The sequence below is a fragment of the Tachypleus tridentatus genome, chromosome 13 (assembly GCF_004210375.1).
Source record: "Tachypleus tridentatus isolate NWPU-2018 chromosome 13, ASM421037v1, whole genome shotgun sequence".
Lineage (NCBI taxonomy): Eukaryota > Metazoa > Arthropoda > Merostomata > Xiphosura > Limulidae > Tachypleus > Tachypleus tridentatus.
Genome location: NC_134837.1, coordinates 15260287 through 15274139, shown reverse-complemented (window position 1 = coordinate 15274139; position 13853 = coordinate 15260287). Strand labels below are relative to the sequence as shown.

General features: G+C 31.3%; 1 long non-coding RNA gene across 2 annotated transcripts; it reads right to left on the bottom strand.

Annotated features, from left to right (window-relative positions):
• Positions 1-809: 809 nt before the first annotated feature.
• Positions 810-13756, bottom strand: LOC143240020 (uncharacterized). Of its 2 annotated transcripts, none has more exons than XR_013021521.1 (6): positions 13626-13756; positions 12609-12676; positions 10363-10465; positions 5541-5636; positions 1480-1528; positions 810-1066 (listed from the first exon to the last, which is right to left on the bottom strand). It is a non-coding gene; the product is annotated as an uncharacterized LOC143240020 (long non-coding RNA). The 2 variants fall into 2 exon arrangements; XR_013021522.1 differs by lacking the exon at positions 13626-13756 and adding an exon at positions 13276-13412.
• Between the last annotated feature and the right edge of the window lie 97 nt (positions 13757-13853).

Below are 13853 nucleotides of genomic sequence, written 5' to 3'. Positions count from 1 at the left end.
GTATTGCAGTTAAAGTTATTTCTTGTCAAATAAATTTTGTTTCTATATGTTAAGTTTTGACATGTTATTTCCTCCTAGAGTTATTTTATTAATAAATCCAATTCTTTTAAATATTTTCAATACATATTCTATGTCCATATTTTTGTATCATATTTGTCTGAGGCAAGGAATGGATGCCAAAGACATGCAGGTGTTTTTAATTGTTGGATTTAAAGTGTATTATCCTTGATATCAGAGGTAGCCATAAGATAATGAGGTTGAAAATAATATATGAAATAAACCAGATATTTTGTTCTCTTTCATTTTATTAATGTAAATATTTCTTGTTCATGGAAAGAATAATAGTTTTGCTGCTTAATATGCATAACATTTTAATTAGATAGCTTTAGACTGCATCAACCTCATTCTCATATTAGGCATGCAATATCAAGGCTAATCCTTTCTGGTACTACTGAACCTATCTGACGAAGAGATAATTTAGACTTGTACTATTGGGTTCACTAGCACAGCAATCATATGAAGACTAAGAAAGATTTGTCCTCCTTATATTGTATAGTGATATTTTTACATTTTGCTGAATAGAATGTCATAATACACAAACAGCTGATGGTCATGTGTTGGTTATAGTTTGTGAACAGACAGTGCTAATCAGCTATAAAACTTTCTCAGAAGGGCTTGATTTGGAAACAACAATAGGACGTTGACTACAAGCTACGTGCTGCAAAATATGAAATGGAGGCATCACCAGTGAAAGTTTTTTAGACAAGAAAAGTAACTGACTAATATGTGATAAACCAATAATACTGCTTCTTGTGAATAGAATCATTCATTCACAGATACTAGATACAGCTTGGAAGCCATGAATATACTTCTGACATGTTTTTTTATTTATTGATTAAGTAAATTATTGAAACTGATTATAAGTTTTTATTATTATTACTATCAATTTATTTTTATATTTTTTTATGGTATGATCTACATTTCACATATTAATAAACATATTCACATTGTTTTGAAACTGAAAGCTGTCTTGTTTGTTGAAGTAATAAAGTTGTTGGGCTGAATTCTGTAAAATAAACTGAATACTTTTATGGTGACATGTTTTGTGTGGAGATTAATAATCACATTTAGATATATAAAACTTTTACTATAAACTGTGATAAAGTTAAAAATTACAATTCAAAAGTTATAATATATGTATCTTTATTTTGCTAAGTGTTTTTATAAGTGACAACAAAAAATATTTTTCTAAATTATTTTATAGTTATTTTTATTCTTTTGTAAAAGTAAATGCTCTTGATGAAACTTTGCAATAAATGCAACTAAAAATAAATCACCTATAGAATAAATATTAATTTGTTTCAGTAGTTTAAAATAACGTATCTGCACTAATATCAGTCTATATGGTTCTGTTATCATTGGCTATTGGTATCAGTCAATAAAATCTTAATCTGTGCACCCTTACCTGCTGCTACTTACCCCAGTTTGGCACTTTGAAGTTTATCATCTCTCTTGTTCCTCAGTGTTGCTACAAAAGGGAAATAATCAAACCCTAAATAACATTAAAATACAGGTAAATGAAAGAGATACGTATTTTCTATATAAATTTTTTGAGTATTATTTGAACATTTTCTTAATTTTATTCAACTAATTATTTTGTACTTTTATGTAACTGTAATTTATGAATGTTGTTTTGAATAATACACTTTGGTTTCATCCATAATTCCTAGCATGTTTATACAAAAATATATTAGAAAACTTATGGATAAAGCCTGGACTTTAATGCTGTGCCATTTGCTAATTATGGAATATATAAGATAGTTTCTTTCTGTTTAGTCAGATTCACATAACTCTTCACAAACTGTAATTAGCATATAACTCTCAATAGAATATGCTGACAGGAAGTGATGGACAAAATACCCAAACAGCACTAAAGAAGTTATAAGTAGGAAAAAGTTGTGTATATTTAACTCATAAAGCACATATTTTTTTATTTATGTATCACACTTTCAACTAAATTCTTTAAACTAGAAACTAACATGTAAGCTATTTGTAAAAATATATTTTATCATGTGTTATTAGTTTAGTTATACTTTGTTGATAGTTTAAGTCAAACACATTGCTGTGCAAGAGTTCAATTCCATTTTTGTTTATCAAAAATATATTTCACTTTTATAATCTTTCACTCACATTAGGCCTAGTCAAGTAGCAGATGGATAACACACATACAGATAAAACTGTTACACTGTGGAGGAGCTTCCCAAAATGCCATCAATATTAAGTATAGATGGTAAATTATAATAATGTAAATACCAAGGTACATTTCAAAAAGGTGTGCTATTTTGAACTGCATTTTCAATGCAGTTATCATTGGAAACTCACACTCTGATTAATAATTCATTATTACAAATTAGAAATAATCTGTTTAAGAAAATATGCATATATGTAAAAGAGGAAACTCACCTAAATTCCACTGAAGGTAATACATAATAATAAAGAAAATCAAGATTAGCTTAGATTGAACATTTAATATACCATTAAGAGTAAAGCAACACATCAAAAGAAATATAACATAAAGACATAGTTTACACAGCAGAAACGAATTATCCCATGTGAAGTTAATACACTCTGAGGAAAAGTAAGGTCGCTATCAGGCTAAGTATCTTTCATCATGTTGTGTTTATAGTCAATATTACTTCAAAACAATGCACCTGTTCTGATGATTGGCAGCAAATGTGTCTATAACAGTATCAATATCAAGTTGTTTTGCCCTCCTGGAGTTTACTGATATGACAGCAAGGTTGCTGGTGCAGTTGTTACCACTGCTGTTGACACAAGTTCGTCTTGAGAAGCTTCAGACATGAGAAACTTCTCTCACAGGCAGGGTCACAGCGATGTATACAAGTTTGTGGAGATCCATGAAGGCATCCTTGTAGGGCTCCAGCACAGTTACAAGATCCAATGGTGTGGATAATTCCTGCCCCTTGTCTTTCTTCCTGGCAATTAGCCAGTTCAACTGGTGGACCTCCACTGTGAGGTCATCCTCTGCCACACCATAGTTTACTGCCATTCCTAAAAGTGCTTGTTTGTCCAGAAATGTGAAGTGTTTGGTGTTCAATGCAGTTCCACCCATCAGAACACTGCAGGCATCAGAGGAGAATCTTCTATTCAGCTTGTTAAGCATCCTGTCTATGATGGCAAAGAAGGCGTGTCTCCTGGCATCTTGTGTTTGTTCATTTCTTTGGCCAGTACTAGATGTGATTATGAATTTGTCCAGGTGTCTGGGGGCAGATCACTCTCCACCTTGATACATCGTCTCAGTACATATTCCCACTTTCTTACATGTATCCTCAGCAGACTCTTCCAAGTCTTTCCATGCTTCTTCAGTTCTCATTTCTGATATGACAGATTGTACTACATCCTCTGCAGAGGCCAGCTGCAGGTCAGGTGACTGGAGGTGGTCTGATAGCTGTTTTATCATCAGCAATAGTTTTTCTATGGCCACTAGACTGGTTACGAACTGCTGATCTAGGAGGATGCACAGGCCCTTTGATTCAGTGGTTCTGTGAACATTGTCCCCCTCCACAAGACACTTTAGGGTTGTCTAATCTTCGTTAAAGCTCAAGATAGAATGGCATTACACAGGGAGCAGCAATACAACACGAGTTTCAGTGCATTCAGTACGTTGCTATGGGATGCATGACACATACTTCCATCTTGATGAAGATGTTGAGTTCTACAGTTCTATGTCTCTTTGATGCTAATTGTTAAGCAACATAGACGATTGTGTCTTCCATATTTTATGAATATATGTAGGTAACAATATTGGGGGGCTGAGGGGGCTTGGCTCATTTGGGGGGCTCAAGCCCCCCCCCCAGCACCACCACTAAAAATATGTAAAATGTCATAAAGTAGCTTCTTATCCACTTAATAAGTCTGCCAAGAAATTTACTTGTACACTTGAAAGGTCATTACAAACTATGACAATATTCTGTTTTTTGATAATCCAGGAGGCTAGACTCAGTTAGTGCTTATAGTACTTAAACAATACAAGCATGACACAGTGTGAGCATATCACATGGACCAACTGGCAACGTACAATGTCAGAAATGATCATTTGATATTAATACAAAAGAACACAATAAATTTTATTATTTTTTAAATAATTAAGTTTCAAAATGCCAAAACACCATACTAGGTAATATTGAAGCAAATTTATACTACACAATATGAAATATTTCCAGTACAGCAGGATCCAAGAAAATTATAGAGAGGATAAAATGAAAAGAGATTTCAAGGGAAAAACACACATATAAAAGTACAGAAAAGTGTTTTTGTTTTATTCTTACAGTCAATACTTCTGGCAGTTTATCTCCTATGTTTCTTGTTTCTTATTGAACTCTTTGGTTGTTTGAGCTGGAGAAAATAAGGCATAGAACAAAAATGTGGATTAGAAGACTTGTAATGACACCACACTTTTAACGTGGACCAAAATTCTAGTGCAATATTGCACAACACTAGATTACCAAGGTTAAAGGTCGTTTATAATATCTATATTCATACTGACTTGGACAAGTTTTAATGCAACTCATTGAAATGATTGAGAGTTCATAACATGAGGACTTGACACAAAGATAGGTCATGAAATGTAAGCCTTAAAGAACATTTTAAGGTTATATAATCCTTTTCTAAATTAGGAACTTAGTACATGTGTATGACCTTTCTACATCTAGTTTTAATATTGGAGAGTCACTGACTACATGCAGCAGATATCTATGAGTAGTTAGAAAAATGGACTTGAACATAGCTGAGTAAAGATATATCCTTGAGTAGGTATGGAAAGGGGAAATCGACAGTTCTTTTAACTGCTGTTATAGTACACAAAATTTTGGAGTTTTATTTGAGATTTTGGAGACCCTGAAGTCTTTTATACTAGGAAAACAAACATTGTGAATAGAAGCTTTTCCTATTAGTATTTGAAAAATAACTATATACTTAATGTAAATAATTATTTTCCTTGTATCTTGAAATATTTGTTTTGTATGGTGAAAGTAGACTTTCTTTCTTACTTAAAAGAAAACAGAAGTTAAATGGTAATTGTTATAATACGTTACAGCATATAAATTAGTAGAAAATCTCAACATCAACTTGGAAAATGTAGAAACTTGTCATTACTGGAATGCACAGATTGACCCACGAATAGGCTTAGATGAAACTATGCATGTGTAGTATAGATGTATATAAAGAAAACTGACATCACATACACTGTGTTTTTAGGAATAAAGAGGGAATAACTAGATTGTTTAAAAATTATTTTTACAAAAATTCCACACCCTTCATTTTATGGTTTCCTTCATTACACCCAGACATTTAGTATGTACCATCATAAAATACCAATGTTCTGCTGTATGATTTAAAGCTCCCCTCTTATTCATAAAAGCTAACTATACTAATTAAGTTCCTAAATTATCCTCAACTACTTTTAAAACTACTCTGTGATGGGGTCTGTACCTAGAAAAACAAACATTTAGTCCACCCACCTAGTTGTGTAATCCAAGAACATCTACCACGTTTGGATTCACCAGCTTGTGAGTTATGGTATGAACACAGTTTCAGGGATAGCACCCCTCAGGATCCTAAGGAGACCAAAAACACTAATTGTAATGTCAAATTTGGGTTTGGAAACCCTAAACAGCCAGTTTTAGACCCTCATCATGTTTAGGGGGTCTAACAGGCATGTTTTGGTTACCATTTGTGGAGACTTTATGCTGTGCAGCTAAGGACATCCCTAAGCAACCCTGTGTTCACCTACCAAGTTTGATCATGGCACCTCTAAAAGTATGGAAAGAGTTTGTGGAAAAATAAACACACAGTGAAAATTAAGATGAATATAATAAATATTAGTTTTCACACTTTTAATCATATTATGAAGGCAAAACCAAAACAATTCATTTAACAATCACAAACAACTAGGCCAAACAGTGCATCACTCATTAGTGGTTTAAATCAAACTTTCTATGGTTTGGCATCATCAGATAACCATTAATTTATATGTGTTGACTTCTCCAGACCTGATGAAAAAGAGTGATCAGGGGAGCTGGGGCTCAGGAGGAGAGCCTATATATAATGCCTTAGTGTGAGTGGGAGGCTTAATGCTTGCTGCTCTGGGGCCCATAATGGCTCTCCACAGCCCTGGACTTCTCAGTATTCAATGTGTTATATTTCTTTATTTTCAGTGTAATGTAACACAAAACATACATGGAAATCTTTAAATAGAACTTTTCTTTTTTATACATATAACTTTCAAATACTTTTATGAAGATTTCTTTAAATGCTTTTGTGTAGATTTATTCTAAAATGAAAGTTAAAACCATACATAATAACCTTTAGGTATTGAAATAATGTTTCCATTAGGCTGATAACATCATGTATATGACAATGGAAAAAATTACATAATGTAATTTGATTTGAATATCAGTACAGTATCTTAATAAAATTTTACACACAAAAAAATGGATGTCACATGCATATTATACATATACACACACATATAGAAATCAAACTTTACAAAGAAACTTAAAAATTTAACAATTATTTTTGAATTACCAGTCTTTGTTGTCACAATGGATAACACCTGTGGCCATAGCATCCAAATACACTGAAGGTATTCAACATATCAGACAATATCCAGATGCCAATATAAAACTAACCAGCACCAATGGAAAATGAGTTAAGGGTTAGGAGCTGAGTGCTTAAAACCACAACATCTCAACTCCTGCAACCTTTCTCTTTCTGTAGCCAGCTGTGGAAAAGCAGTTACGTGTAATATTTACATATAATTTTAAAGTAGAAATAAAACTGCACTTAGAATTCTACAGTGTAAAACTACCAATCTCCCTCCTTTATTTTATGACATGTATAAGAATGCAAAATAGACCATCCTATATTTCTACAAGACTCACAACCACAACTCTTTTAATTACTACTTGATATTAAATGAAACTAAAAGCTAAAAAGAGAGGAAGGTAAGGACTGTTTGTTACATTTAGAATTGTTTATAGGTCCCAAGTGAGTTGTATTGAAACTTCTTCTACACTTGAATTATAATTTCATTGAGTTAATATAGTATAATATAATTAATATGTATTAATTCCTTACTATAAACAACACCTGTGACACATAAAAGTTTGTATCTTGTTATTTGCTCACTTTCTCTTCTGCCTCCCTGTTATTACGTTTCTTTGTTTAAAACCTTATATTCTGATCTCAGTCTTCTTTAGTGAGCTAAAGATGAGTTGAGCTAAACTTTTCATTCATGTGTTATAATTGCATTTGCCACACCAAAGTATCTTAATTTACCTTTGTAATAGTCACACTGTTAACCCTTAGATATTGTGTAGGTCACAATCTTTCACAGAGTTAAATTCAAAGTGTAATTGAACTACTTTATTATCAACATACATAAATAAGCTTGACATCAAAACATAATTAATGCTTTTAATATCACTGAAGTTTTCAATTCTTAATTTTATAAGGAAATATTTTTTTAAAAACTTCAATCTTCCTTAACATGAGAATCACGATACTTATTACCTATGTCTTCTGTTTTTAATTTATTTACCATTTGTGCAAGAATTTTGGAATTCAATGTTAATTCTTCATTATAATAAAGCTATTTCTCAGGCAAACCATAATTTTTATAGCCTTCAATCTTATTTGGTTTCAGAGCCATAAACTGGAAAATAAAAGCCCTTATGCCATGCCCACCTTCCACATTCTGTCTTTCACAAATACAAGTACTTCTCTCTGACATTTAATATTATATTATTTATAACCAACAGAAAGCTAACGTTTACATCTATCAAATGATATATTGTTTTCTAGAGACATAATTGTCACTTTTGCTTCCAGTTTAAGCTTTATTTCCACAGGATAGATACCCTGAGTTAAGGTGAATTTCTAACGGTTTTTGTTACACAGTTCGAAAGCCAGAATAATTGTGATAGCTTTGGAATATATTCTGATTTTTGCATATTATTATTTGTTCTTTGGAACACTATTTAATTAAATAAAACGTTATTTATTGCAGTAGTACAATTAGTATTAAAAAGTGGGATTAAGTATCATCGACAGGTGACAGCAAAAAGAAGATGACCCAGCTAAGTACCTTATTTCTTGTTTTCATGTGTTCCTTGATTTTCATTTTAAAATTAACTAAAATGTAAAAAGTAGAAATGTTCTAGGTTAGATAAGGTAGATTAGGTAAAAATAATAATAAAATTTTTATCACAAGGTATGCTTACAGGCATCTCATGAGTAACACATGTCATGTACTTTGACAGGACAGTAGGAGCTGCACATTAACCAATTAAAACCTTGAAATGAGAAACAAAAGTTAAACAATTAGTAACATTCATGATACTCAACAACCTGTGGGAAGCTTACTAGTTAGTGATAGCAGACACTCGGCTGTTTTAAGACAGTGTTATAGCAAAGAAATTTAGAAAAAGTGAACATTAAAAAAAAATGTTTTATTTTCTGGCAAATAGTGCTAGGAAGAAGTGTTCGGATTGTACTAATACAAACTGTAATGTTTTTATCTATTAAATGTGGTAACGTTTATTGAAAAAACAACAGTTACTTTTTTAAAAACTATATTTGTAAATAGCATTAATAAAGATATAATCAAACCTTCAAGTACAGTCCTAAGGAAAGTTGTGTTATTATTAGGAGAGTAGTTAAAATGATGTTCTATGATACAGAAATGGTTGTTGCATGTACTGTAGTTATGTTTCTAATTGTCTGAACCTAGAATACCCAAACTGAAAATACTTTTAATATATTTTTGTTTTTGGTGACATCTGATAGGTTGCACTACATTATAATTATTGTTTCGGTCACATACATAAATACATATATACACACTTAGTTTGTTACAGTAACATTAGAAAAGTTGAGGTAATTAATTTTTATATTGTATTTATTAAGAAGTATTTTCAACATTATGTAATGCTGCAATTGTTAATGCACAGCATACACTAGACTGTTGTTTTATTAATTAAATTTGGTTTTAGCTAGTGACTTTACTGAATTTTTGATAACCGTGTCTATAACATCTACAGTAGCAACTTAATATAATGTGTTGTTTAACAGTTGTCATCTCATCATCATTCAAACATCTAAGACATTTTTGTTTCCAAGTTTTCTCAGGTATCTTTGGAATTTTTTTCTTCCATTCGATGATAATTGATAAAGAGTCTTTGTTAAGGATTTAAAATGTGGTATACTGTATTTTAATTACCAGTTACATTGCTGAGCTAACTATATGTGTGGTGTCCTACAACAGCAATAATGTTGTAACTGATCCAGTGATTTCACACAACATGAGTGGACTATTTGTGTATTTTTTATAATTTGTAATTGTGATCTGAACAGATATGAAAACAAGTTTCTGATGTATAAAGGAAGAATTAAAATGAGTAATATACAACAGAGATCTGTTTCATATTTATAACTTACCATTAGAAAAGTGAGAAAAATCTCTACAGAGTTCAGCTGCTTGAATAATACTCTATAGTACAAAGCATGCCTGTACACATATTTTATATAGTTGTTCTTGAATTATGAAATGATTTACTTCTATCAGCGTTTTTAAGATGGAAATTAAGATAAGCATTTCAAACACACACAGTGCTAAGTTTGAAAACTGGCAATTAACAGTTGGCACTCTTTAGTGTTCACACACACAGTGCCAAGTTTGTAAACTGACACAAAAACATTAACACTACTGTAGTGTTCACATGTAGGGCCAAGTTTGTAAACTGGCAATTAACAGTTGGCACTCTTTAGTGTTCACACACACAGTGCCAAGTTTGAAAACTGGCAATTAACAGTTGGCACTCTTTAGTGTTCACACACACAGTGCCAAGTTTGTAAACTGGCAATTAACAGTTGGCACTCTTTAGTGTTCACACACACAGTGCCAAGTTTGAAAACTGGCAATTAACAGTTGGCACTCTTTAGTGTTCACACACACAGTGCCAAGTTTGTAAACTGGCAATTAACAGTTGGCACTCTTTAGTGTTCACACACACAGTGCCAAGTTTGTAAACTGACACAAAACATTAACACTACTGCAATTAACAGTTGGCACTCTTTAGTGTTCACACACACAGTGCCAAGTTTGTAAACTGACAATTAACAGTTGGCACTCTTTAGTGTTCACACACACAGTGCCAAGTTTGTAAACTGACACAAAAACATTAACACTACTGTAGTGTTCACATGTAGGGCCAAGTTTGTAAACTGGCACACAAGTGTCTGCATGAGAAGTAATCAATGCACATAGTGATAAAAACTCACCTGGTTATTACCCTGGGAATGAAGTAGGACAAAAAAACATGAAGTCAGAAGATTCATGTTTTCACAGTCAGCAGTCTCTTTTAGTGTTTCTCTGAGGTAGCACCTAATATAAAGAATAACTTTTGATTATGGATATGTGTGATAAATTTTATAATGTTTTAATAATTATAAGATAATCCTTCTTGAATATCATCTTTAATTCCTCAACTATTACCTAAATTAATAGGTGTCAAATAACTGGTTTTAATCATGTTGTTACAATTTTACTATAATTTACAAAAAAAAATAAAACATTTGTGTGCAAAAAGAACTAGTGTAATAAGCTGGCCAAAATAACTGTGTGCTATTACTCGTGTAAAATGCATAGGAAACCCAGTCACTAATTAGAAGGTTAATTCCAATACTGAAAGTAATTTTGTGATTAGGATGTCATAACAAACAGTAACGGTATTGCAGTTTAAAGTTTTTATGATTAGGACCCTATAACCAACAGGGAAGGACATAATTTTGTCAGGAAGTAAAACTAAGAAAATAAAAAAAGAACAATATTAAGAAAATAAACCTGGTCAACTTTAACTGAAACTTTCCTTGTGTAATACTTCTTGAGAAAGGTAATAGATTCAAGACAGCAAAACATTCAACATAATAGGATTTTCTGGCAATAAGCAAAAATAGTAAAACATTAACCTCATCATGGAACAAGATTATTAAGAGAACTTCCTGTTTTTAACTGATCACTGGTCTATGATACAATCGTTAGAAATAATTGATTGTTGGTCTATGATACGATCATCAAAAATAATTGATCATTGGTCTATGATACGATTATCAGAAATAATTGATCGTTGGTCTATGATACAATCATTAGAAATAATTGATTGTTGGTCTATGATACGATCATCAAAAATAATTGATCATTGGTCTATGATACGATTATCAGAAATAATTGATCGTTGGTCTATGATACAATCATTAGAAATAATTGATTGTTGGTCTATGATACAATCATTAAAATTTCTTTTATGAGTTAAAACCAAGTCTACTTTTGTGAACACAAAGAAACTGTATTTATTACTTAGTTGTGAGTACTTAGCATTACTGTGGAGTGCTTGAAAAAAGGCGTTCAGCTCATGCACAATATGATGCAACTCATACACTATGTGAACTAAAATGCTTTGAAAAATTATTAAAAAGGTTATGCTATATATTTTGAAATATACAGAGGAAAAGTTACATCATTAAAAAGGTTATGCTATATATTTTGAAATATACAGAGGAAAAGTTACATTTATCTATGATGGCTGCATTCTAAACTAATATTAACATCTTATTTTGATCTTATATTCTTGTCTTGACTTTCTCAACTGTCTGTGAAAGTTAGTAGTGAGTTAACTGACAGAGTGAGTCAGAAGTCCAAAACTATCTACTTTTACTCATGCTTTCTATCCATATAAAATCTGTTAGAAACACTAAAAAATCTTCTTACAAAGTTCAGTTATCAGTAACACTGGCCATATATTCTCGAGAAAAATGAGGTTAAATATTCATAAAAAATCTAATTTATGTAAATTGTAAGTCTGAAACTTTACTGTTATATTATCTAATTTAAATTATAAAAAACTTATTTTTTAGTTTTGCTAGGTAAGAGCTTCATCAGTGCAAACAGTAACCTGGAAAAGAAACGTTTGCTGTTAATTGCACGCTAAAATATGGGTTATATGTGCTGTGCCCATCACAGATACAAAAACTGGATTATTATAAGTAAAATTTTTCAAAGCTATCACTGAGTTACTGATGGGGAGAAAATCCTCTGAATATGGTAGATTCTTAACACAATCAACAGTTTGGATATTCTACTTATTAAGTTTTGACTGTCACCTGTACCTAAAGTCTACAATTTCTCCTGAAAGTAGCATAAAAAATGTGTAACATGCTTATGTAACTACAAAGTGAATTTAAGAATTTATTCAGTGAAAAAAACAGGACAGTTTACACAGAGGTCTCACACAGCACAATGATCACTATAATACAATGTCACTTGCATTTTAAATTATAAATAGCAGTGTCTTGCTTCAGTATTGGTAGCACTACCTATCCTTGACGTAAACTAATGAACAAGAAAATCAATATTTTTCATATTTATAAAAATATGGAGGAGCCAAGTTAAATCATCAAGAGATTAAAATTATTAATGATTACAAAAGGCCTAAAACAACTACATGCAGTCTCTGTTGAATATGACTCACCAAATAAAACAAGAAGCACATATGTTCTTTGGGCATCCAGTGAAATGCATCCCCTGAATTGGTTGGCTCTGGACAAACACATTAAAATAAAAATGTAACTTTATAAATTTACAAAAAAAATATGATTTTTCAAACACAACTATAGCTAAAAACACGTTACATTACTTTGTTCCATTTTGTTGTCACATAAATCAATCAAACAGTTTAGGTATTATTAAACTTCTTTATCTGAAACATAAAGTAAACACAGACATCAGTAAACATAAGAAAGTGTCAGTGTCACATATCAGTAAACAAAAAAAAAGCTTTATTGTTGGTTATCAGTAAATAAAAGAAAGGTTTACTGTTGAATGTCATTAAACAGAAGAAAGTGTTACTGTCAGATATTGATATACAAAAGAAAGTTTCAGTGTGAGATACCAGTAAACAGAAACATTACTGTCTGATATCAATAAACAAAAGAAAGCTTATGTGTCACATATCAGTAAACAGAAGTAAGCTTCAATGTGAAATACAAGTAAGTAGAAAAAAACTTTACTGTCTGATATCACTAAAGAAAATAAAGATTCAGTATTATATATCAATAAACAAAATAAATCACCATTACAATTATCAGATATACATTTTTCCAGTGGTCCCTTTAGTGTAAAGTTTGCTCTAAACTTACCAAATAGATTATCCTTGTGTGTCTCTTTTCAAATTACATTAAACACACACTAAATAACTGCAAGACAGTGTGGCCTAGACTTGCATATATCAATTACCTTGTCAAATTTGGTTACACAAGACGGTTTTAAATTCAATATTTGGACAACCGAGTGTCAGTTTTCAAATTATTTCTGAAACATCTTGATGCGATTTAACCATAGGTAGTATATTTTTTGTACAAAACTACTGAACACAGCATTGTTTCTCAAGAGATAATCTAAGAATAAATATTATTTTATTATATCGTTTTGGTGAAACAAAATTAAATATCAGACTATACACACACAAAAAAATTAAAAAATATATTACCAAAAAATTGTATCTTTGAGCCATTCAAAGTTTTGAAAACTGAGATATATTGTTTCTGCAACTGTCAACTAACCAAATTTAACACAAATCCTTAGAAAATCTAAAGACCAACAGGGGTGAACAAAAATGTGCTCTCCACCCTGAAATGTTATTAATTTGTTATATCTTTTATTAGATAACAGAAAAATATTCAAGACTGTATGTTTTTAGAACGAACTTGACGATATC